Source organism: Globicephala melas, chromosome 9 (genome assembly GCF_963455315.2).
Source record: "Globicephala melas chromosome 9, mGloMel1.2, whole genome shotgun sequence".
NCBI classification, from domain to species: domain Eukaryota; kingdom Metazoa; phylum Chordata; class Mammalia; order Artiodactyla; family Delphinidae; genus Globicephala; species Globicephala melas.
Genome location: NC_083322.1, coordinates 11589288 through 11616717, shown reverse-complemented (window position 1 = coordinate 11616717; position 27430 = coordinate 11589288). Strand labels below are relative to the sequence as shown.

General features: G+C 39.0%; 1 protein-coding gene across 1 annotated transcript in view; it reads right to left on the bottom strand.

Annotated features, from left to right (window-relative positions):
* Window positions 1–27430, bottom strand: part of KEL (Kell metallo-endopeptidase (Kell blood group)) — a 199178-nt gene that overhangs the window by 85998 nt on the left and 85750 nt on the right. The window contains exon 5 of the mRNA XM_030853678.2: window positions 575–724. The gene's annotated coding sequence lies outside the window, so the exon portion shown is untranslated. The remainder of the gene's footprint in view (window positions 1–574; window positions 725–27430) is intronic.

The window sequence follows — 27430 nt, the reverse complement described above, 5'->3', positions numbered from 1 at the left end:
AGGACACAGAGGGAAACAGCAAACTGGGGCAAGCAGACCGGCCGGCAGCAAGAACTGGAGCGAAGAATGATGCAAGAGGACGACGTGTCAGGCAGCGAAAGGTCTGCGAAGACTCGAAGAGAGGCCAGAGACGCATCAGGAAGGAATCTAGGCTGAGCGTGCCCTGAACCCAGGTCTCTAAGGAAGGAGCAGATGGGGTGGGATGGCACAAAGACCTTTAGCTCCTCCCCAAGAGGGGGGGGCAAGATGAAACCAATGCAGGGAATGGAGTCTTGTCGCCATGAGCTTCACGGCTGCCCCCAAATCAGCAATAGCACAGGCGGCAAGAAGACAAAGACAACTCGAATCATTCATCGTATTCACGCTTCACTCATTCATTCAGGAAAATATGGCTGACAGTGTTTGGTACTACCAGCGCTCTAGGAATACAGTGGTGAACAAAACAGACCCAGAACTTACAGGCAAATTGGGAAAACAGACAATAGAGAAGTTTTAAAATGACAAACTATGACCAAGTGCTATGAAGGCAATGAAAGGGGCATGACAGAGACTGGGGGGAAGGCAAGGGACTCACCCATGTAAGGTCCCATCCGCCGCCCAAGTCCAGATGCAGGATTCGGCCGTGGCAGTCGCACCCGGTGGACAACAGCACAAGTGCAATAGGTTGAAAGGAGCAAAGAGGTCCCTCTCACGCTTCCTGCGGTGCAGTTGCCAAACCTGGGACCTGTGGGGCAGACCAGAGTAGACAGAATCAACACAACACCAGGATGGAGACAACTCACCCTGCTCGGGCCCCTTTCTCTGTACTCCCTTCGTCCTGCTATCCAGGCACTCCTGGCTGGAAGATCTGAACCCAAAACGCACTGGGAAAAGTGGAAGCTTCCAGCTCTCCTCAGTGCTGACGCTGTGCTCCAGCAGGCTTGAATACAGCACGACAGCAGGTCTGAAGGAGCAGCTGCCTCCCCTGGGGACTTGGGAGCATCCTCAGTTTGAGAGATGTGAGCTCCAGGGTGCAGGCAGGCAACTGCGAGGCCACAGGGGCCTCCCGGGGAGCTGTGACCGCTCTCTCTCCCTCTGCTGTCCCCTCTGGGCACGGGACTCAGAGCAGCCCAACAGCCCTGCGATCTGGGCTCTGGGGCGAGGCAGAGAGGGAGGAGGGGGCAAAACAATGAGCACCAGTTGCTTTAGACGCAGACAACTCAGGAGCAAAGACAATGAGCTAAGAAATCTCTTCATCTCTGGTCAACCCAGAGGGAAAAACTGGATCCAACTGTCTTCTTTTCTTATAAACTGGGAATGAGAGAGATGCTGAAGTACTAAAAACATCTCTTTTAGAATAAAAGGAATCACCAGGACCTGAGCATCAAGATATCGGGGAGGTTTACTCTCCTGCCAAGAACGACCTTCGGAGCATCTTCTCCCAGGGCTTCAGTTTGCCCACTTAAGCAGGGGGCATGAGTCCTAAATGCACGTGTCTGAGTTGGTACCGGGAGAAGAGGAATCCATGATGAAGGGATCATGGTCATGCTTAGCAGAGAAAAGGTATCAACTGAAACCAGAGTGAGACATTGAGGACGTGCTTACAATTATGAAATAGTAATTATACATGCACACATGTACTATTTATAATTTTGTATATCACATAAGTTTATGAAGAAATGAAAAAATATTGCAAAGAAACATTTTAATAGAGGTAGAATTCCATCCTTGTGAAAACCCAAACCAAAGGCATCTTGTACTTCTTTATCAGCAAGACCAGCTTCCCTGACTTCACCAACCCAAGGACACGCATCACCTCTACTGCCTAAGGACCCGGGGAATTACATACTTCTTCTTCCTTGTTCCTGATCTCTCTCACAGCAATAACACCTTTATCATGTGCTTCCCACAGGCACTGTCTCATCTGAGTCACTAAACAACCCCGTGAAGCAGCTGTTATTGGCGTCTTCATTTCCTCGCTGATGGTACAAAGGAAGCCGTTACTCTAGGATGCATCTAAGTGGTAGCACCTGGGTTTGAACCCCAAAGAGCAGAGAACAAGTGATCTTTGATTTGTGTACTTTAGACTTTTATAGACATGACCTTGCCCACACTCATACCTAACTCACCTTTAACATTGCCAAGTTCATAGATCTGCAGATCTATGAACATTTCAAGTTATCTCATACAGCATCCCGTGCCACGTAACAGTTCAGTTTTGTCTGTGCAATTATTTAAGTATTTTAATGGGAAGATAATAAAAGGAGAACATGGAAAACTGAAAAGTGATGATGCCTGTGATTAAAAAAAAGTATACATCTCATAAATGTAATCAAGTAAAGCCATGTTGAGAAACATTAGGCATAGTAAGAGTGGAGCATTTTTGGCTTCCATCCAAAGCTGCTTGACTATGTTCAAAGAAGAAAGAACAAAATTAAATAACATTAAAAAAATCCTGGAATGCATAATGTAACCAGGTACATCAGCTGATAGATCAGCCAGAAATAGTTTGAGAGTAGGGGTGTCTTTTTTGGTGGAATTCATCAGTAGAGGTAGAAAGGGAAGAAAACATCACACTAAAGATGTGATGAGATGAACACAGGAAAGGCCAGAAACGTGTCTCATTGGATTCAGTAACTAAGCTAAGCTTACTCTGTCACCAAGTCTCCTCACACGCAGCTAAAGTCCTTCTGTCACCCGAGCAGTGTGTTAACTTCTATTACTTGGGCTAATTGCTATGCAGGTGGAGCCCAGTAAGAAGGAACAGGCGCCTAAGATTGCACATGGTGAAAAGAACACACCACCTACTCCCTAACTTCCCAAGTGTTAGAAATCAGAAGCATAGCTAAGGAGAAGCAGGATTACACTTCCCGGAGACCAGGCAACCAAGTGTGGGGGGGTGTCTAACAGCATTTTATGAAGGGAAATGGGTAGATATGATGGCTGTTAAGGCCACGATGGAAAGATAACACATGGTGCAGAGTGAAGGCGAGATCATGAGTCATGCCCACGGGAAGGCTTCTCTGTGTTTGCTACCCTGCAACCAAAGACTGGAGACCACCCTCAGCCCCACCCTCATATATGGGAAGAGCTACTGAGAAGTCGTTTAGGATTTCCTATTCCATTTCATCACAAAATCAGGGTAGTTTTCAATCCTGGTACTTAACTTGCACTGGACTTATTTTCTTTCTCCAACTTTCCTCAATTACATCCCTGGTGATACACTTCTCTTATTCCAGGATTCCTTGGACTTTCCTGGAAGAACCAAAAAGGAACCTCCTGTTTTTCCACTATTAGGTTTTTACATATACCCAGAAGATACTGTTTGGTTACCCCTAATATCCCATCCTATGCCTCAAATGAGACAGCTCTGAGTTGCAGGTAATGATGAAATTGTTGATTTCTCATTTGGAATCGTACTTTGGAGTCCACTGTTGAGAATTAGAATTCCAGGCAAGACTTCCCACTCTTGCCTTTTATTCTTCATTCTCCATCCTCTATTCAAAACTCTTCTGTTGGGGCTTCCCTGGTGGTACAGTGGTTGAGAGTCTGCCTGCCGATGAGGGGGACGCGGGTTCGTGCCCCGGTCCGGGAGGGTCCCGCATGCCGCGGAGCGGCTGGGCCCGTGAGCCACGGCCGCTGGGCCTGTGCGTCTGGAGCCTGGGCTCCACGACGGGGGACGCTGCAGCTGTGAGAGGCCCGCGTATCGCAAAAAAAACACAAAAAAACAAAAAAAACCTTCTGTTTCCATTTGGCTTATCTTCTCTTGGTCCCCTAATCACCCTTTTTGCTCTTTAACTCCCCATAACCTGACATAGAATAGCTCTACCCATCCAAAGATCTGGTTTACAGAGTACGTTCCCCATAGATCTGTGGGAGAAACAGTCCAAGCTTGGTGAACATCTACTTTCATAATAAATTTACATAAGAATTCTGGGGGGGAAAAACACAGTACATCTATCTCAAAGGCTGATTCCAGGATAGAGTCCCATGAACATTTGTCTAAGCTCTGGAAGATAAGATCTGAAGGCAGAATTTAAAGGAAATATGACAGCCATGCTTCTGTGAGATATCTGTCGTTTTCTACAATTCTCATCCTTTTGCCCAACCTATGGGAAAAATACGTTTTTCATGCTGGAGCTGCAAATACCTCATTAAGTTCATGAGCACTTAAATATGGTCATGGGCACAACTATCATCACTCTAATGTTCAAATGATAAAGGGTAACAAAAATGGAGAGGGTTTTGAAGGCCCAAATCATTTTTTTCTTTATATTTTTTAACATCTTTATTGGAGCATAATTGCTTTACAATGGTGTGTTAGTTTCTGCTTTATAACAAAGTGAATCAGCTATACATATACATATATCCCCATATCTCCTCCCTCTTGCGTCTCCCTCCCACCCTCCCTACCCCACCCCTCTAGGTGGATACAAAGCACCGAGCTGATCTCCCTGTGCTATGCGGCTGCTTCCCACTAGCTCTCTGTTTTACATTTGGTAGTGTATATATGTCCATGCCACTCTCTCACTTCATCCCAGCTTACCCTTCCCCCTCCCCCCCCAAATCATTTATAAGCAATTTTGTAACATATTTTGCTTGTATCTAGAAGCTGTGAGTGATCCATCTGAGGCTAAAGAAATGGTGGTAGAGAGAGAATGAGGTGAGGTGGAGAAATTGCGGGAGTGGGGAATGTTTAAAGAAACTGGGTTTAGAAAGTCATCACAAGGAACACAAGAAGAGCTGAATAAAGTGGAGGTGCTGCGATAATCATCCCACAAGAAAAATATCAAAGATAGAACAAGAGGATAGATGAAGAAATACTACCAAAGAGATTCTGCTTCATGCTAAGGCAAGACATTTGGCAAATCAAATGTAAGTAACTGTTCTGAGTGCCCAGATTCTGAAGAGATGCTGCTCAAAAATCCAAGGAAAAGGGCTTCCCTGGTGGCGCAGTGGTTGAGAGTCCGCCTGCCGATGCAGGGGACACGGGTTCGTGCCCCGGTCCGGGAAGATCCCACATGCCGCGGAGTGGCTGGGCCCGTGAGCCATGGCCGCTGAGCCTGCGCGTCCGGAGCCTGTGCTCCGCAATGGGAGAGGCCGCAACAGTGAGAGGCCCGCGTACCGCAAAAAAAAAAAAAAAAAAAAAAAAAAATCCAAGGAAAAGTCTGAGGGCAAAGCTTATGGATGGATTTGCAGCTCCAGCAGGAAAAACGTATTTTTCTCATAGATTTGGGAGGAGGAGGAGAAGGCTAGAAAAAAAGAGAGTGAAAGCAACAGAGAGAGAAATAACATTAACAGGTAAACAAGCTCTTCCTGAGTGTGAGTGATTTCCTGACTTAAAAAAATGACCCCAAACCATGCTAAAGGAAGAATGAAATCAGGGAGTCCACCAGTGATTGTCTGCCTCTTCAAGCTTACACTTAGTAAAGATGAGGCACCTGTAATTAATCTCAACTGTATGTAATCTCTGCTTACATTTTCCTTAAGCTGTTTTGCCTGCGAGCAGATTCTGAGCTTGTTGCACTTCCTGGGGGTTGGTGGATGGTTAGATAAACCGTAAATAAGAGAAACGGAGACAGTCAGGAATTACAGGATATTTGTTTTAGAAAAAGAATATCACCCTCTGATGTCATCCCCCTTCCTACTGTATAGGCAATAGAAAAATGTCCCAAAGCTGATGGGGTGAAAACTCTGCCTGGAAGAGAATCTTGAATTTGGGCCCACTCAAGGAGAGTCTGGTCACTTTCTGGCCTCCTTGGAGGGGAATACTTGGTAGGTGGGTGAATGTGAAACCAAAGGGTAGTTATCAGATCCATTAAACTGTAACTTGCTTAATAAATAATGAGCTGGAACCTGCCTTCACTGATCAAGCTCGCTTTAACTGCTGCTACAAAAGCCTTGCATGTCCTTCAAGCATCATGTAGCCTAAACAATAAGCTGTTTGTCCAAGTTGTTTTCCAGGAACTTGGAGTCAGCTGCGTCCAGTTCAAGTTTGGCCGGTTGAAGCTGGTTGGAACCACTGAGCCTCCAACTGGGCATGCGTGGGTGCCCGTCTCGGTGACCTTTTGACTTTAGAGGGCCAACAATTCCACACTCAGAACATGCTAATGCCACCATTTTCTAAACATGCACACCGTGAAGAATCCTGTAGCTTAGTTGCACCTGCACAGAACGACCATTATGAAACTGAGTCCTAGGACTAGTTTATAATTAAAGCCAATGCTTGGATTTATACTCTTGTTCCTGTCGTTCCTCTTTTGTTCCCTTTTGTCCTAGCCCGTGCCTGTTTGATCACGTTTGCCTAATCCGTAAGGAGTAATGAATGTCAGGTGTCTTGAGACACAGCTTTCTGATAAGCATCCCTGTTTATGTGCTGTTCTGAGTTATCTTTCAGAGTCAGGTTACCTGCACAGATTACGTAGGGTCAGACCTCAGGTCATGGACCAGTAGACCAAAAACACGTAACAGATGAAGAAATAGCACAAGAAGATGACTGATCACTAGCTTTTTTGTTCTTCCCCTTTAAAACCCTTGACACAAAGACCAGAACGGAGTGGATCTGAGCCTCCCACTCCCTCACTTGGCGCCCTGCAATAAAATCCTTACTTTGCTGCAAACTCCTGCTGTCAAGACTGCAGCTCTCTGTGCCACGGGCACGTGAGCCCTTAGCTCGGTTTCCATTATCTCAAATTTTTCTTATTTCTAATTACTCTTCCCCACATTCTCCATGCCTCAGCTCTAGCCCATAAATATCACGAGCCCCTCACCTTCGGGGAGGAAGATTTGAGATTTGTTCTCCTGTCTTCTCACTTGGCTACCTCGTGAATAAACCCTTTCTCTGCTGCAAACCTCGGTGTCTCAGCATTTGACTTGCTGCACATCGAGCAAATGAAACTCGTCCAGTAACAAGTGTATGGTTGAGAATTCCCTTAGGCATCTGGGGGGCTTGGGGGATGGTGGAGATGGGCCCATAAATGGGTACAATATCTATGCTCTGTCTCTCACGAGACTAATTACTCTCACTTTGTGCGGACTTAGAATCTAAAGAAGTAAGTGGAAGCAATGATCTCCTCTGAGATGGAACACACCTTTTTTTTTTAACTTTTTATTTTATATTGGAGTATAGCCGATTAACAATGTTGTGATAGTTTCAGGGGCACAGCAAAGCAACGACTCAGCCATACATATACATGTATACGTTCTCCCCCAGACTCCCCTCCCATCCAGGCTGCCACATAACATTGAGCATAGTTCCCTGCGCTATACAGTAGGTCCTTGTTTGTTATCCTTTTTAAATATAGCAGTGATTTTTTTTAACTTAGGAATTTCCCACTTCCTCACCTTGCCTTTCACCTCTTACAGTCCTCAGGCATTCTTTCTCATGCTCACATCACAACAGGTCTTCTTTTGTCCCAATTTCTGAGCTCAGATAGCACTCCTTTTCTCTACCTCCTTTCTATGTGTCCAAACTACCCAAGTCAAGACCAAGATGCTTAAGAGTAATGGTAGTTATGGTGTCTAACAAGAGAAAAGAAAAACAGTTTCTTTTAGAAATAATTTGTGCTTTTTTCTTCTGATTACCAAAAGATAGAAATAAAAATTGCCTGTTATCCATCTACCCAAAGAAAATGAGAGTCACCATTTTGGAAAATCATAGCTTTTGAACCAAATTCAAAATGCCAGGTCTGAGAAATCATCCCACAGCCCTGTACACATGCATAGAAGATCTCTTCAGAGAACCAGGAAATTTCCCATCTCTGTCCTCATTCTCTGTTTATTAATCTATTTTTTCAACTTTCAACATAGGACACTCTTTTTTCTAGGTTCAATTTATTGTTCTTCAGTTTTGCTTAATTACAAGTGTTGTATTAAAAAACAGAATATGTTTTCAGTTCAGTTTTAAGTTTATTTAGCCCTAAGACTTTTTTTGGAAACTTCACCCCATTCTTCTCTGGGGAGGTGTGGTATAAATTAAAGAAGAAACGTACACACTGTTTTAGCAAATTTTTTCCTTTCATGAAATTTGGAATGCCTGTTTATTATTCCTCATTCTTTGATGATTTATTTCGTATTCTTTTGACAGTTCACCTAGCCAGATCGAGAACCATTTTTGGTTGGACTAGGAAAGCAACTCAGAAGATGTTACAGTAAAGAAGTAGCGTTGAAACTCTGCCACAGCTACTACAGATTATAGACTAAATTTCTTATCAACTTCCTCATCTTTCTTGCTGCTACCTCTAAATAAAATGATGCATCTGTAGGGGCCATACCCCCAAGCTTCAGCCTGCCTCACAAAACCCTGTAGTCCCTCTATCTTTCAGGTGCCTGGTTAGAAATAATGAATTGTGGAGTTAGAGAATGGTGGAAGAGGACACAATCTGAATGGCCCAGCTAACTGATAGAATTATAATTTATAGACTTGATCTGTAACTTAAATACCCACAGTTCTGAGTTCTTAATGACAACGAGGAAAGCAAGTCATTGGAGTGGAGTTCAGGAAGAAGTCAATGGGGTTGAGAAGATCACTAGAGGCCAAGGTGTTGAATGGATTATCCACAGACATACTCATTACCTGGAATGATGGCATAACAGGGGGTGAGAAAGATAATTCCCAGCCAGAAGCCAAAGTCTTCGCTGATGTCTGGGAGAGCAACAGGTTACAGGGAGGAGTGATAAAGGAGAATATAATGAATGAAATTAGCCCCAAAGTAGCAGAGATAATCAAATTTAAAAGACTAAACTCAGACATCATCTTTTCCAAGAAGAAAGCACCAACTCCACCTCCACTTATGGTACTAAATGAATCTTTGAATGTCTGCATGGCACTCTGTGAAAATTTCTACTGTATTATACGCCAAGTGGTGTCCATTAGGTTACATCTCTCTTAATTATGATCTTTCCTGGTAACTCGTACACAGAAGGCGCTGACTAAAAATTTGTTAAATCGAACTCTTCTACTATACTGTACTGCCTCCATCTAGTGTGATTAACGTTCACGCCTCGCCTATTCCATGATGCTCAACCTAATTAGAATTAGCAGAGAGAATGTTGGATTGAGCATTATAGGTTATTTATCACTGTAAATGTTAAAAAGCATGAGTGTTAAAGTCGGAGAGCCCTGGGTGGCTTTACAAAGTCAAATCCTGACTTCACAATTTAGGCAACCTCTTTGAGCCTCCCTTCCCTTCTCTGTAGAAGTGGAGAAAATAAACACACCACAAGAATGTTGCATACATTAAAAGTAATTTGCACTGTAATATGTATACAATTACCTAACAAGGTGCATTACATACAGTAGGGTTTTCTTTCTCTGTCTCTTTTCCTCTGTTTCCCTCTCTCTCTTCTCACACTCCTGAATTTGAGCGTGGTCATGCGACTTGCTTGGACCAGGCACATATCAATAGAAATGCCGTGACTCAATCATGGTGCATACGTTTAAGAGACTCCATGTTCTATTCCCACATTAACTAAGGAAACATGTAATTGTATTGAGATGCACAAGAAAGGCACCTAGAATCTTGAGCCATATCCGCACAGAAGATAGCTGCCCTGGACTCTGGATAGATTTTGCCTAGTGAGAGACTTTGGGTGTGTTAATCCACTCCTATTTCTATTACGTTTGTTACTAGAGCATCATCTAGCCTATTATGTAATATACCTTTGAACTTTGCCTTCTCTGAAAGCTCCTCTATCCTTTTGGGAAGTAGCCCTATGTTAATTCTTTAGCATGAATAGTAGAGGACAGCTATCGGAAGAATCTTTTGCTGATAGCTATGGTGTTGCAACTGCATCTCTAAATATAATCTTATCTTTCTTAAAGTCCTCCTGTTTCCACTAGCAAAGATGCTAGTAGAAACAGGGCACTGTTACAGAATATTGTTCTATTATGATTATGTTTCTGATTTAGCTTCCTTTTTCTATGAAAAAGAACGAGAACTGATGCCAGCTCCCTGACCAAAAAAATCAACCTGGAAAACACTACAGAAGAACTAAATGGACATATTAGAAATTTACTATTTTAGAAAAAATTATTTTAATTTCTAAATAAAATAGTATTTATTTCTACTTATTATTTTAATATTGCTGAAATAATTTAGTATGTGTAGATATTGCATTTATTTCATTAAAATTAACAATTTCTTCATTTAATTAATACTTATTTAACAATTCGGTTTTTTTAGACATAAAAAAATAAAGAAACCAAAATTAAAAGCTCAGCAGATGAGCTCATCAGCAGAATGGAGGCAACAGAGGAATGAAGCAGTGAACTGGAAAACAGAACAAAAAAGAAAATGGACAGAAAAAAAATGAACAGAGCTGTGGACACAGATAAAGCAGTGCTGAAAGGGAAATTTATAGCTAAGGGAAATTTATACTAAAATGTATACACCAGAAAAGAGAAAAAGTCCTAAATCAATCATCTAAGCTCCCACCTTAAGAACATAAAAAAAGAACCTGCTGTATAGCACAGGGAACTCCACTTCACTTCGCTGCACAGTAGAAACTAGCACAACATTGTAAAACAACTATACCCCAATTAAAAGAAAAATGTTTTTTGAAAAAAAAAGAAAAAGAAAAAACTAAAAGTTTCATTTCCAGAATAAAGAACTCCTGAAACTCAACAACAAATAGACAAGACAATTAAAAATGAGCACAGGGAGATCAGCTCCATGCTTTGTGACCGCCTGGAGGGGTGGCATAGGGAGGGTGGGAGGGAGGGAGACGCAAGAGGGAAGAGATACGGAAACATATGTATATGTATAACTGATTCACTTTGTTATAAAGCAGAAACTAACACACCATTGTAAAGCAATTATACTCTAATAAAGAAGTAAAAAAAAAAAAATGAGCACACGACTTGAATAGACTCCGAAGTTTTATATTGTGTGTGGTTCTGAGTAGCATGATGGAAAAAACAAAAAAAGAACCTAGAAAAAGAAAAGTAAAATAAACCCAAAGCAAAAGAAGAAATGAAATAATAAACCAAAAGCATAAATAAATAAAATTGAAAACAGAAAAGCAGTAGAGAACATCAATGAAAAGAAGATCTGGTTCTTTGAAAACATCAATAAAATTGGCAAATTTCTAAAAATGCAGACAATAAAAAGAGAAGACATAATTACCAGTATTAGGAACGACGCAAGAGATATCACTATGGACACTGAAGACTTACAAGGATAATAAGAAAATACTACGAACAATTCTACACACATAAATTTGACAATTTATACAAGATAGACCTCTTCCAAACTAGCACAACTCACACAATACAAAATAGGTGTGAATTCTGAATACCCAATTACTATTAAGGAAGTTGAAGTCATAATTTTAAAACTCTCCAAAAAGAAACTTTCAGGCCCAGATGGTTTAACTGGATAATTCTACCAAAAATTTAGAGAAGAATTAATATCAGTTCTATACAGCCTCATTCAGAAAGTAGATGGAAAGGGGATATGTCTCAATGCACTCTAGGAAGCTAATATTACCCTAATACTAAAACCAGGTAAAGACAGTGCAAGAAAACCATAAACTAATATCCTTCATGAACATATACTCAAAAATCCCTAACAAAATATTAGCAAAGAGAATTGAGCAATATGTAAAAAGAATTATCAAAATGACCAAGTGGGGAATTATTCCAGTGATATCAGAGAGATTCAATATTCAAAAATCAATGTAACCTACCGCATTAACAAGCTAAAAAAGAAAAATGACATCAACCAGTGCAGAAAAAAGCATTTGACAAATTCAACACTCATTTATAATAAGAACTCTCAAAAAAATAGAAACAGAGGGGAAACTACCTCAACCTGATAAAGTGCATCTGCAGGAAAAAAACCTGTAGCTAACATTGTGTTTAATGGTGAAAGACTGAATGCTTTGCCCTTAAGACTGGGAATAAGGCACAGATGTCTGCTCTCATTACTCTTATTCAACATAGCACCAAATACAAGTTCTAACCAATACAAAAAGGCAATAAAAGGCATTTATGTCATAAATGAATAAATTAAAATGCTCTTACTTTCAAATGACATATTTGTCTATGTACAACTCTTAAGAAATCTTCCCCCAAAGCCCACCTAGAACTAAAAAGTGAGTTCAGAGGTTGCAGGATACAAGATAAATATGAAAATATCAATTCTATTTTATATGCTAGCATTGAACACATAGAAGATACTGAAATTTAAAATCTAATACCATGTACAATTTCTTAAAAAAGTAAAATACATAGGTGTAAATCTAACAAAATACGTATAGGAATTGTATGCTGAAAACTACATAATACTGATGAAAAGAATCAAGAGATCTAAACAAATAGAAAGACAGGCATGTGAGTGGATGGGAAGTCTCAGCATCGTAAACATGTCAATTCTTCTCAAATTGGTATACAGATTTAGCACAACTCTTATCAAATTTCCAGCAAGATTTTTTATAGATATCAACAAGATTATTCTAAAATTTACATGGAAATGCAAAGGAATTAGAAAAGCGCAAACAATTCAGGAAAAGAATAAAGTGGCAGGAAATGTTCTACCCAATTTCAAGATTTATTATATAGTTACAATAATCAAGACTATGTGGTATTGGCATTCAGGTAGACACACAGATAAATGGAACAGAACAGATAACCCAGAAATAGATCCATACAAATATGTCCAACCGATTTTTCACAAAGGTGCAAAAGCAATTTAATGAAGGAAAGATAGCTTTTTCAACTAATAGTGCTGGAGAAATTGGACATTCATAGATTTAAAAAAAACAAAAACAAAAAACCTTTAGAACCCTGACCCAAGTCCCATACCTTGTACAAAAATTTACTCAAAATGGATCACAGACAAATATAAAACATAAAACTATAAAACTCATAGAAAAAAAGTATAGGAGAAAATTTTTTCAGGAGCTAGGGCTAGGCATAAAGAGGCCTCAAACTTGACATGGAAAGCAAAATCCATAAAGAGAAAATTGGATAAATTGGACTTCATCGAAATTTATAATTTTACTCTGGAAACTAATCTGTTAAGAGGATGAAAAGTCAAACTCTAGACTAGAAAAAATATTTGCAAACTAAACATCAAAAAAAGGCTATATCTAGAATATATAAAGAGCTCTCAAACCCAACATTAGAAATACAAAAAATCCAATTAGAGAGCGAGCAAAAGACAAGAAAAGGCATTTAATCAAAAAGGATATAAAGATAGAACAAAAAGCACATGAAAAGATGTTCAACATCATTAGCCACTGGGAAAATGGAATCACAATCAGATATAACCCATCATACATTTACTTATCAGAATACCTAAAATAAAAATAGTGACAACACTATATGCTGGTGAGGATGTGGTGAAACTGGATCACCCATACATTGCTGGTAGGAAGGTAAAAAGCTATAGCCATTATTGAATAAAATAAGGGTTACAGCACAAGGGTTACATTATAAGGGTTGAACACAAGCACTGTAATACCACAACAGTTGATCTGATAACCAGGTCACCTACTAAATGACTAACAGGCGTGATGTGTTGGACAAAGGGATGATTCACATCTTGTCAGATGGAGCAAAATTTGCTCACCCTACTCAGAACAATGCATAATTTAAAACTTATAAATTGTTTATTTCTGGAATTTTCCACTTAATATTTTAGACCAACATGTCAACCAAATAGGCCATGGGTAACAAATCATAGAAAGCAAAACTGTACGCAGGGGTTGGGGGGGCGGTTACTGTATGGTTTTTTAAGATGTTACCATTGGGCGAAACTGGGTTAAGAGTAGATGGGATCCTTCTGTACTATTTCTTATAAATTCTTGTGAATCTACTGTTATTTCAAAATAAAAAATTTTTAAGAATAAATAAAAACATCTGCACACAAAGCATGATTATATGTTTTCCAAGAACACACATAGAAAATAGAAACTGAGCAGATTAAATTGCTTGCTGGTAGGAAAGGTGAGGAAAATGGGAATGAGAAATGAGGGTAAAGGATATACTTTGTTAACAGGTGAAAACGTTTTAAATTTTAAAAAATACTCTTAATTCAGTTGGAGCTCATTAGTTGGTTCATATTCAGTTGGTTCATATTCAGTTGGTTCAATTCAGTTGGTTCAGCTCATTAGAGGCTGACTTGCCAGTAGTGGACCATAACACAAGACCTATAACTCTTTATTGAATGCATCCAAAGTCATAAATGAAGGGTCACAGCCAAAAAAATATACTTCTATGAGGTTTATACGCCATCCGCAGAGTTCCAGATATACTCATAGGTATCACACAATGGGCTCAGATAGGTATGCAAAATACTGTTCCATTTTGGTTCCAGGTGTCAAGTATTTACACAACCACTGATGTAATTCGAGTCACTGTGTCACTATAGAAACCATTAAGTTGGCAAGTTTCCCATGTTTGGGGCAGGATGTTAACTGGCTCATTTTAATTGTTTGGATAATTAATTTGTAAAGGCATACTGCCATTAAAGAACAAAACAGGTTCAGCCTAATAAATATTATTTTTTTTAATTTTTTATTGAAGTATATAGTTGTTTTACAATGTTGTGTTAATTTCTGCTCTACAGCAAAGTAATTCAGTTATACATATATATACATTCTTTTTTATATTCTTTTTCATTATGGTTTATCATAGGATAGTAAACATAGTTCCCTGTGCTATATAGTAGGATCTTGTTGATTAAAAACTAATCTTATTATTTTTATGTCTTAGTTCTCTTTTAAATTTTCTGTGAAAGCATTATGTTTAAAGACAGATGAGGACCATTTTCTGCTAAGGGTTTTTAGTAGATATTTTAAATAAGAAACTATGGGGAAATTCACTCGCAAGCTTCAGATCTGGAATTCCGGGAAGACTTCAGGTTGATCAATCCTTTTCCGCGTTTATGAGGAAACAAAGTTTAACAAACTCAGGCCCATTTGATCTTTAAGAATGTATTCAATTAGCAAGCTTCTATTCAGCAACTCTATATGCCAAGAACTACATTAGATACTGGTGAAAAATATAAATCAGACCTAACCTCTATCCTTGAAGAGCTCAAAATCGAGAAGACAAGTAAACAGAAAATCATAATTTAATGTGGAAAGGAATAAGATATGAGCAAAATCCTGGGTGAGCAAAAGTGAGCAAAGAGTGGGTTGTAACTTGTTCTGAGGGAGCCCGGCAGAAGTGATGTTCACACTGTTCTTTAAAAAGAAGTAAGTGTGAGTACAGAGAGGGAAAGGAAGTGCATTTGAGATAGAGGACAGGTATATGCCAGGCTTGAAGACATGACAGGAAATGGCATCTTTCCCACTTCAGGTTCTAAATCAGAGTCCTAGTTACGGTTCTTCTGGTTGCAATGCAATCTAGGAAAAGACCTCAGCAAGGTGAGAAATCAGGCATCCCTGAGGGCTAGCCATCCTTCCCTCCCTACACCCCCCATGTCACTCTTTTGCTCCTCCAGCTACTCTTTCACCCTCTTCCCTTTCCTGACCAACTTCCTCTGAGTCTCTCTACCTGATAAATCTTCATGACCATAAACTTGTATAAAGACCACCACGCCCCAACTTATCCTAACTTTCAGGTCAGTCATCCACCACTGGATGACTTAAAACTGCTGAGACAGAAAATCTAATTGGTCCACTCTGTTTTCAGACATGTCCACTGAACATGGTGGACAGTTCACCCAGCATCTCATATGGATAAAGGAGACATAGTCTCCCTTTCTATCCCTCCTTCAATATTGAGGTGCCTGGTTGATTCTTCTAGGTTCATGTTTCCATACGGAGGGGTAGCATAATTTCAGTGTTTTGCAAGCCTGGCTACATGATACAACCAGTTCTAAGTTGTATTTTAAAATACTGATGCCAAGGCGCTATCCCCAGAAATTCTGATGTCATTAATTGGTCACGGAGTGAGGCTCCCCAGGTGACTCTATTGTGTACTCACATCAAGAACCAGAACCTTAGTGCACCGTGGGAAAGGAGACGATCAGCTTCCTGGGTTAGCGACTAATGAAGTCCTTACAACTTTGGTCATCGTCATCAGCCCCGTACCCAGATCCTCTTTGACAACTTCCAGCTGATCATCCCTTAGGCACAGAATTGCCAAAACCAGATAGTATTACCTCGAGGGAAGGAAGCAGCTTATTCCCTCATACTTATATCTCTCCCTTCAGAAACGCAGTCATGGCAGATTATAGAATAGGGAATAAGCGAATGGAGAAGACAGGACAGTGTGTGATAGGTTAAATTCTCAGTGGATTTCCTGTACTCTATTAACTGGTGGTGACATTAGCTATGTATATGGCTTACGCAGTGATCCCGGGGCAGCTGAGCTTGACAGGCAGCACCCTTCCTCCCTATGACCTCACCTCCCTCAGTATTTCTCCCTCTTTGGTGCAGAAACAGTTCCTTCAAGGCTCAGTGAGGGACGTCTTTTTATCTCACTCTTCCCCAGCCCCTAACATAGTCATTAAATTAGAGAAACAGTCATCTCTCCGTATAGATTATCTGCCTGGTTGAAGAATACTACAGGGGGTGGGTATGTTCCCTGGGATGCCCCTCTCAGGAGTTTGAGAAACAGTTCCTCCTTCAGTAGCTACTGGGGTGACTCAGTCCTGTCCAGGCTATTCCAGGACCAGCAATCACAAGGTTAATTTTCTGTCCCAAAGATTCATCTCTCCCGAATCACCCAAAAACAACACTGTAGGATTAACCCAATGTCCTAAGTGATTTAGCCCAATGTTTCCTGGCTTGGCCCAGCATCCGGATATCTATTCTGGTCTTGGACTTCCAGGGTCAACATATGGAAGGGAGGCAAAGCAGCAGAAAGACAGCTCTGGGGGCGCACAGGCATATACAGAACTCACAGACCCATGTGCAGAAAGACACTGACTTCCATTAGAAACATCAATACACAGGTCCATGCACAGGCACATCAGACTGTCATCACCCACACTCAGCTAACACGTGAAGTCACACACACACGTACTAGAATATCATTCCTTACCCCCCATGCCATGACTCATGATCAACACTTGCACAGATGTGTGTCAGAGGAGGATATGGTGAGCAACTAAAGCTGTCTACTTCTCCTCCTGTCTCACCTCCTTAGCTATTATCCTACACATCCAGGGATGTGAGGCCTTTGCCTATGGAGAAGGAAGTGTAATTCCTTTAGGAGATGACCTAGTCAGTCCCATTGCTCTTCTCTCTACCTAGGGGAAGAAGGGGAGCTCCCCTCCTGGCATAGGAGAAGCCCAAGAGTGAACCCACACGGTGAAGGCAGGAAGTAGGGCTCAGACATTTTGATGCAAAGAAAGTTTTCTTTCTCAAATTCTTATCCCTGCCACTAGAGAAACATTGGCCACGGTGGAGGGCTGAGAATCCTAATTCAATACACCTCTCTCTTTCAGCCTTCTCCTCATATCCCTTTACTTGCCAGAGGGCATCTCTTTCATCCCTCTACTTCCAGGAGTTGGCAGTTGCCATGGTGATGAGAAAGCCTGCACACAGCAACGAAGACCCAACGCAGCCATAAATAAATAAATAAAATAAATAAGCACGACGGAGAAAAATAAAGTAAGGCAAAGGGTGAAGAGTCTGCAAGTGACCATTTTAAAAAGGTTATGATGGAAGAGCTCCCAGAAAGTGAAACATTTGAGCAGAGTGAGCCAGCCATTCACACACCTAAGGGAGAGGTTGACATGTAGGACGGAGGCCCCGAAGCAAGCGTTTGCTTTTGGATTGTTTAACAAAGAGCAAGAGGCCAAGGCAAACGAAGCAGAGTAAGGAAGAGGAACAGCAATAGGTGTTGAGATTGGAAAATTTTGTAGTGACCAGATCTCCTAGGGCTTCCTAGGCCATGACAGGGGAGGGGAATTGACATTTACTCTACATACAATGGAAAGCCATCAGGAAAGGGTCTTGTTGTTGTTTTGAGGGGGTAGTACACAATCTGACTTATTTTTTTTAAAGGATCACACTCTGGCTCCTACCCATAGAACAGAATATATGAGGGCAAAAGTGGAAGCAAGGAGAACTGTTAGCAAATGCTGCCCGGGTGTCGGGGGCTGAGGGCTTGACGGAGGGGGTAGCATCAGAGATGGGAAATGTGACGGCATTCTAGGTACTTTTAAGGCAGAAACCACAGGATTTGCTGGTCGATTGAATGTGGGTTACAAGAGAAAAAGCACCATCAGTGATGGCTCCAAACCACATTCAGGACATTCAGAAGCTCGGTTTGTTTGGAACACAGATTCCGTCTATGGCACGTGCACATCCTGTTGATAACATCCAAGGCTGTTTGCCTGAAGGTGGGGTCCCTGTGTGTGACGGTGTTGGGCAGTAGGAGAAGCACACAAAAATACTTCCCTCATCTCCCTCCCTACATCTCTCAGTCTTGCTTCCACATGGCTTCCTCCAAGGTCAATAAAATCATGGAATAATCATGTCAAACTATTTCCTTAACAAACAATATATGTATTTGAAACGTAAGTACATTAGTCTAAATTTTAAAATGCCAAAGCCCTGCATACCCAGAGATTTTGATTCAGATCTCTAAGATGGGCCTCAATGTTTTTTTTTTTTTAACTGCTCACTCAATTCTTACTCACATGGGGATTTGAGAACCTATGGTTTATTAAATTCTAATGCTCCAACTTCATTAGAGCTTCGGGCTAAATTCGTAACTAAAAACTCCTTAAAAACATCATCAGGGGAGAAGGGATTGAACCTCAGGGCAGGGCTATAATATCTTTAGGCTTGTTTTAGACCACGCTGGGAGATGTCCATCTTCCTGGCTATCTTTTTAGCTTTCAGGTTTCCCTCAAATTGCTGCTCCCTAAGAATATGACCCCCCACCCTAATCTATGTATTTTAGGTTTTCTATATCATTGGTAGCACATCAGAATCTCCTAGAGGTTTTTATCAAAATACCAAATTCCTACGTCATTTTACCGAACTCCCGAATCAAAATCAATGTGTATGGAGTCCAGGAATCTGTTTTATGTTTAAAGATACAACCCGCACAACACTTGCCTACTGGCCATAGTATTAAACAGCTTCTACTCTGGGCGCAGAGTCTGCCAAACAGGTTCTTCGGGACCTGAGCCATTCAGACTTCTCCCTTTCTGAACCCCGAATCCTTCTAATTTGACCTCTGCCCACCTCTCCATGACCCATTTATACCTTAACCTTCTTCTCCAGATTCAACCAACTAGGTACTTTCCAGGCTCCCATCCCCATAGAGAATGTAGTTTTCTTCATTATTTCATTCACTTCATTCTGAAGTTTTCATTCTTCCATGAACATGGTACCTTGTATAACTCAACATGAAGAATACAGTTTTCTCAACCTCAGGCACTAAAATCTCTGGTTGATTAAAAATGTGACTACAGGGACTTCCCTGGTGGCACAGTGGTTAAGAATCCGCCTGCCAATGCAGGAGACACGAGTTCAAGTCCTGGTCAGGGAAGATCCCACATGCGGAGCAGCTAAGCCCGTGCACCACAACTACTGAAGCCGGCGCGCCCTACAGCCCCCACACCACACTACTGAAGCCCGCACACCTAGAGCCCGCGCTCTGCAACAAGAGAAGCCACCGCGGTGAGAAGCCTGCGCACCGCAACGAAGAGTAGCCCCCATTCGCCCATCACAACTAGAGAGAAGCCCACACACAGCAACGAAGACCCAACACAGCCAAATAAATAAATTTTTTTTAATGTGACTATACAAGCATGTCTAGTAACATCAACTTTGAGGTACTATATCTCTTCGAGATGATGAAAAAATAATAATTCGAGAGGAATTTGAAGATTGCCAAATGATACACATAAGTATAACGGCCTAAAGAGAGGACAGTGTCAGCCAATCAAAGAATATGGCATCTCTGGCAAGGAGCAACTAGGACTTACATTAAATCCTTCTGACTCTTGCATCACTAACCCAACAGGAACATCATCTGAATGGGAGCTATCATCATTCCAAGGAAAGATCAAAAACACTTAAAATCATCTCAAATCGAAAGGCAATGTTTGACAGTTTAAATTGCTTCCTAATAACTGAAGAGGGAACGGGTGACATACCCAATCTGTGGGGTGGGATGGTACCTTACTCTCACACAACACCAAATATGTAGCGTCCTGAAATGTCAATGTCACACTCAGGAAAATATAAGTCCCTGAAGCCAAACAGTTCCTGGACTTAGTCAACAGCTGTATGGAATAAATAAATCTCTGTGGGTTAGGTCACGTTGAGAATGATGGCCTATCTTCTTCTAGGAAATCTACTGTACAAGAAGAAATCTTGCAAATTCTAACAAAACATTCATAGAAGCACAAACTTCTACAAATAAGGAAGTACTATGATTTTGCTACCTAGGGACAGCTCTGCATTATTCAGGCCTACAAACTCCTCCACAGTCGGAATCCTCTAACCACTATTAAATATTTGACCACACACTCAAATCTGAGAAAGGTTCCAAAAGACCTTGTGCCATAATAACTATTCTGGTTCCAACCTGAGATAAATCCCTTGATATAATTTCCTCATGAAAATTATGGTACATCCATGTAATGAAACTATGAGCTTCCATTAAAAATAGGGATAAGTAACATTTTTGAGTACTTAATATGAAAGGTAAAGAAATTAGTACAGAATCACACTACCAGTGAGAGGCAGAACAAGGCTTTAAACTCAAGTCTGTCTGATTTCAAGACCTGTGTTCTTGACGACTCTGCTGCTCTGCCTGGTCCCAAATGAATAAGAATATATAACAGCATGGAAAAGACTTACATAGGTATTCCACAATTGAGTGTGTACAAATGGGCAATAATCTTATGATAATGGCCTCATTACTATTGGTCCCTGGGTAAATACAAACTACCATCAGATTTCATTGCACACATTACAGAATAGCTAAGGGGGAAAAAAAAGTGACAAAATATTGCTGGTGAGGATGTACAGCCACAGAACACATTGCTGTTGGGATGAATACTAGAAAACTTTTTTGGCAATAGCTGAAGTTGAAGAACTGGATACCCTTTGAATACCGGATGCTTCATGACCGGTCTATTCCATTCTCAAATACAGTCAATTATGCTGTAATACTTGTTTCAAAATCTTGAATTTTTTGTTTGATTGACTTATTGGAAAACAATTTGAGCATAATGAGAATTTCACATTTCCTTGCAGACAGTTTCACCAGCAAGAACCACAAGATGAAGTAGAAACTGCACCCAGGTGAACCAATCCACATAGGAATACACAAAACACACTCACATACCTCAAAGGTCTACCAGCTACCCGAGTTCACTGGGTGTGTTATCTTACAAGGTTGTATTCTATTATGCCTTTGTATTCACAAACTTTTCTATATAAATAAATATACACTCAACATCCCAAACATATCTAAGTGACCTGGCTCAAAATGCCAAGCGATGCAAACTAAAAAAAGACAACACTATTTATATCTGAGAACTTTAAACAGAAATTAACAAATTCTGCAGAAGTGGCTCCTTTTAGTGCTACTAGTTGCTAGTTTGATGACTTCATATATCACTACAATTTCCAAAGCCTTCAGCTCTCAGGTGAAACCATGAATGCAGATTAAAAAAAGCCACAAAAAGCAAGTGTCACTTTCCAGCAGTGACACTAAAGTTAATTGAAGAAGGAGGCTACATAGTGGATCAAAAATTGCAATTTTGATGAAACAGGCATCCATTATAAACCTTAAAAGACCTATAATCCAAAGGCAAAAAAAAACATGCTCAAGGATTTAAGGGTTTTAAAAGATCAGGAGCCAATACCAAAGCAAGGAAAATGAATCATACCTACCCACCCACATCCAGTGTTACAACTATCTGTCTGATTTCAGATAATCCTCCTCCCACGATTTCACAGTAACTCACAAGCTGCCACCCTCTGATATCTACTTCCACAAGCAAACATCATGTCTTTTTTTAAGGTTGTGTCATATTTACTGTAGTGTTTATATTTATATTTCTTAACCATCTGACACATGTAATATTATACCATTCTTTTATTAGGTTCCTCCCTTTATGTATTACTGACAATGTTTTTGAGTGTTACGCCCTTACTCCCATTTTTCTCATAAGTCTTAAGGGTTCTGTTGTGACATTTTGCATAGCGTAGTGATTTTTAGGAATACATGTGTCTCAGTATAGTAGCTCTGACTGTATATAGTCAAGATAAATGAGTGGATCTGTGGTAGTGAGTTGTGCCTGGGGCAGAGCTCTGAGCTGGACCTGGGCAGGGCCACAGGGATCTGTAAGTGTTGCAGCTAGTTTCTGGTGTGTACTAAAACCATGTATGAAAAAAAATAACAGTTTTCTTCAAAACAGAAAAAATGGGGAAAAAATCTCAATTGCGCCTCAAGAGTAGAATGAAAAATAATGGTACGTTTATATAATGTAATATTAAACAAGAATGGAAAAGATTTAATTACTGCTAAGTGCAATAATTTACAGAAGTTATGTTGACAGAAAGAAGTCCAGAAGCCAACAAGTGGAGACTGATATAGATAGATAGATAGATAGATAGATAGATAGATAGATAGATAGATAGATTCTATTTATATGAAGCTCAGGAAAAGAAAAAAAAGGTCTTAGGTGATAGAAATAGGAATTTTGGTTTAACGTTGGGGCTATTGACTTGAAGGGGGCACAAATGAGGTTTCTAGTGTACAAGGAATAAACTATATCTTAATTTGGATGGTGGTTTCAGAGGGGTATTCCTTTGTAAAAAATTCATTAAGCTCTACTTGAAATCTGGGCATTTTATATATGTTATACCTCAATAAAAACGTTTACAGGAAAACTGTATTCAAAAATATATAAAGAGAATTAAAATACACCACAACGGCATACAAAGTTGCAGGTACAGGTAAAGGAATTAAAATTATCTAAGGCTTTGTACTGTTCAGAGAAAGTTGATGTAATTAACATTAGACTCTGTCTTGTTACATATGCATGTTAAAATTTCTAGCATAACCACAAAAACAGTAATAGCCTATATAACATGAAAGCTAATACAGAAGAGATATTGAATAATAAGAAGTGTTATCAATTCTAAAGAAAACAAAAAAGAATGGAAAAGGGAACATAGAGGAGATAGAAAAATATAAATTATATAGTTTGATACTAGTTAAAACCCAAATATATCAATTATTATGCCAGGTGTAAATTAATTAAATGCCTAAATTAGAACACTAATATTTTCAGACTGTATAAGCATTCCAAAACTCAATGACATACTGCTTATTAAAGACATCTCAAATATGAGTATGAAAATACTGAAAATGAAAGTATATAAGAGGACTTAACAGACAATAACTAACCAAATATAGCTTATATCACTATGTTAATATGAGATAGACAGAACTTACAGCCAAAAAATTACTAAAGTAAAAAAATAAAATTTTATTGACAAAAGTTTAGTTCAACAGGAAAATACAACTATCTTGAATGTATATATACCTAATAACACAGGCTCAAAATGCATAAAGCAAACTTTTATAGAATAAAAAGAAATGAAAAATTAAAATCTTTGACTGTAAAAAGATTCCAGCACACCACTATTAGTAATTTATAGAAAAAATTAATATAAATTTAGTAAGCAAGTAGACTATTTGATGATGACAATTTTCTAAAACTTGACCTATTAGATACAGAAAAAACATGATACTCAAAAATACACATTCTTTTCAAGCACACAAATAACATCATAGAAACTAAAAAAAAAATTTCAATATGGATAAAATGATGGAAATTATGCAGCATATATTAGTTTCCCAATGTTGCTGTAACAAGTTACCATAAATTTAGTGGATTAAAACAACACAAATTTATTATCTTATAGGTCTGGAACTTATAAGTCCTAAATTAAGGTGTCAGCAGGCCTGTGTTCCTTCTGAAGACTCTCCTGGAGAATGTAATATTTCCTTTTCCAGATTCTGTCAATAGAAGCCACATACATCCCTTGGCTTGTGGCCCCTTCCTTGTATCGCTCTGACCTCTGCTTCTCTCATCCTATCTGCTCTCACTCTAACACTCCTGCCTCATTCTTTCCCTTATAAGTATTTTTGTGATCACAATAAGCCCAGCAAGGTAACCTAGGATAATCTCCCCATCTCAAGGCCCTTAATTTAATGATATTTAGAAAGTCCTTTTTGCCATACAAGGTAACATACAGGTTCCAGAGATTAGGACATGGACAACTGGGGGTGCCATTATTCTTTCTGCCACTTACTGTATACCCTTCAAATTCAATATAAATAAGCTAAAGTCAAAAATAAAAAATTCTATATCTAGTACCTTGATTGTGGTGATAGTTTCACAGGTATATGCATATGTCCAAACTCATAAAACTGTATAATTAAATATGTGCAGTATTTTTTGTATATCAACTATTACCTCAGTAAAACCTTAAGAAAAACCCTATATGTGGAAAGTAAGAAAGGCAGACTCCTAAATAAGACATATATCAAAGAAGAAATCACAATGAAAATTAGAAAATATTTTAAACTAAGTGATGATTAAAATTCAACATATAAACTTACAGGATGCAGCTAAAGCTATGCTTTGAAACAAATTTATAGCTTTAAAATATATATATATATATTTGTTGTTGTTGTTATATATATAACAAAAGAAGATGAAAATCAATCAAGCATGCATCCCAAGAAATCGGGCGGGGGGAAAGCAAATTAAACATAAAGTGGTAATAAATAAATGAGAGAAAAAAAGCATAAACTAAAAAAAATTTACAATGTCAAGAGTTTCTTTAAGGCTAATAAAATTAATAAATACCTGGTGAGACTAATTTTTAAAAGGACAAAAAATACACATGTGAGGGATATAATTAAAGATCCTGCTGACATTAAAAATAGAATATATGTACAACTTTATGCCAATAAATCTTAAAAATAATATGACATAGACAATTTCTTTCTGTCAACACAGCTTAATAAAACATAGCTTTAAAAAGTGGAGAATAGTCTGAATAATCCAATACTTAATTATAAAAGCACTGAAACTATAAAATATTTCCAGAAAGAGAACACCAAGCCCTGTTATCTTCACCAACCACTTCCACCAAGTATTTTAGGAACAAATAACAATTATACACGATTATTTCAGAGAATAGAAGAACCATACTTCCCAACTCAATTTATGAGACCAGCCTAACCCACATAACAAATTCTGACAAATAAATTATGAGAAAGTAAAATTACAGGTCAATATCACTCATGGACAGATAAGCAAAGATACCAAGAAAATTCGATCGAACTAAATCCATCTATTTATCTACCTATCTATATATCTATATCCACCTACATGTATCTATATATGTTTACATATCTATATATGTGCATATATATTATATACAAAACATATTGTGTCTGCGTTTTTGTCTGCAATGAAAGGTTGTTTTAACATTCAAAAAGCAATGTAATGCTTCATATTAAGGTGCCAATCATATAATGATCTCAACTGAAACAAAAATATTTGATAAAATTTATTCTCTCTGATTTTTTAAAACTCTTATTAGTGAATTAGTTTTCTATTGCTACCACAGAAAAACTGCCACAACGTTAGTGGTTTAAACAATCAAATGTATTATCTTTGACTGTTGTAGGTTAGAAGTCCCAAACAGGTCTCACTGGGTTAAAATCAAGGTATCCAAAGCCTGCATTATTTCCTGGAGGCATGAAGGGAGAATCCATTTCTTGCCCTTTTCCAGCTGAGGCTGTCCTGATGCCTTGGCTAACGGTTCCCTTTCTCCATTTTCAAAGCCAGCCATGTTACATCTCCCTGACTTTTCTTCCATCTTCACATCTTTCTAACTGACCCAAGCTAAGCAATATTCTCTGATTTTAACAATTCACAAGATTATATTCGGTCCACCTGCAAGATCCAGGCTAATCTCCCCATCTCAAGATCTTTAACATTAATCCCATCTGCCAGGTCCCTTTGCCGTGTAACACATTCCCAGGTTCTGCGGGGGAGGAGGACTTGGACACCTTTGCAGGGTGGAGGCACTATTCTGCCTACCACAACTAGTATGAAAGGGAAATTCTCTAATCTTACAAAGAATACCTAAAAAAATCCACACCACGTATTAAATTTCACATTGAACTATTAGCAGCTTTCACTTTGCAACCAGAAACACCACTGGGCATCCTTTATAGTTACTCCTATGGAACACTGGACCGGAAATTCTGAGTGGTTTAATAAGTCAGGAAAAGATATAAAAGTATACGGTAAGAATAAAAAACTTGTTATACTTGTAAGTGATGTATTTGTGGCTCTTGAAGACTCAAAAGAATTAATGAGAAATTATGAGAATTACTAAGTGATTGCAAGATTTCTGGACACATGATCAATTTAAAAAACAAGTGTATTTCTATATACCAATAACAAACTATTGGAATATGAACATTTTTAAACCATACCATCTACAGTGGCATAAAATGTCAAGTAACCAAGAAAAAAAATCTAACAAAAGATTTTCCACGGGAAATATTACTGAGAGAAATTAAAGAAGGCCTAAATAAATGAAAAGATATACTATCTTCATAGACTCTAAACTCAATACTGTGAAAATATTAATCTCCCAACACTGACCTATGGAATCAATGTATTCCCAATCAAAATACCAACTTTTTATTTGCAGAATTATACAAGCTGATTTTTAAATATGCATGAAATGCAAATGGTCAAGAATAAGGACAAGATAAAATCTTGAAGAGCCGGTCTGAAAGAATTACTGGAGCAGGTGACGTAAGTAATTTTTGTGTTAACATTATCATCATTAAAAGAGTAAAACTGGTATAAAGAAAACAAATAGAACAATGATAGAACATGGACATTTGATATGCAAAGAGGTTGGCATTGCAAAGCCATGAGAAAATAAAATTTTCAACAACAGTAGAGAGATAATTGAAAATATGGAAATATATTTATCTTGGTCCCTTTTCACATCAAACACAAAAGCCATCTAGTGAATAGTAGATCTAAATGTCTAAAGAAACAAAACAATAACCTTCTAGAAGATAATTAAAATGAGTATTTTCATGAACTTGGAGTAAACATTAACCATAAAGCAAAAGATTGATGCATGTACAAATTAAAATTAAGAACATCTGTTCATCAAAAGACATTATTAAAAGAGCAAAAGGCAATATATACAGAAATCCTGCAATCAATAAGGAAAGACAAGCAACCCAGTTGAAAAATGGAGAAGAACCTTGGAACAGGCACCTTGAAAAACGGAATATACAATACCCAGAAAACATACGATAATTTCAAAAGTCAAAGTAAAATTTGTATGAGCTCCACTACACCCACCAGAATAGCCAAGGACTGACAATATCAAATATCGCTGAGGTTGTAATGAGATGGGAATTCTTACACCCTGCTGGTGTGCATATTGGTACAAC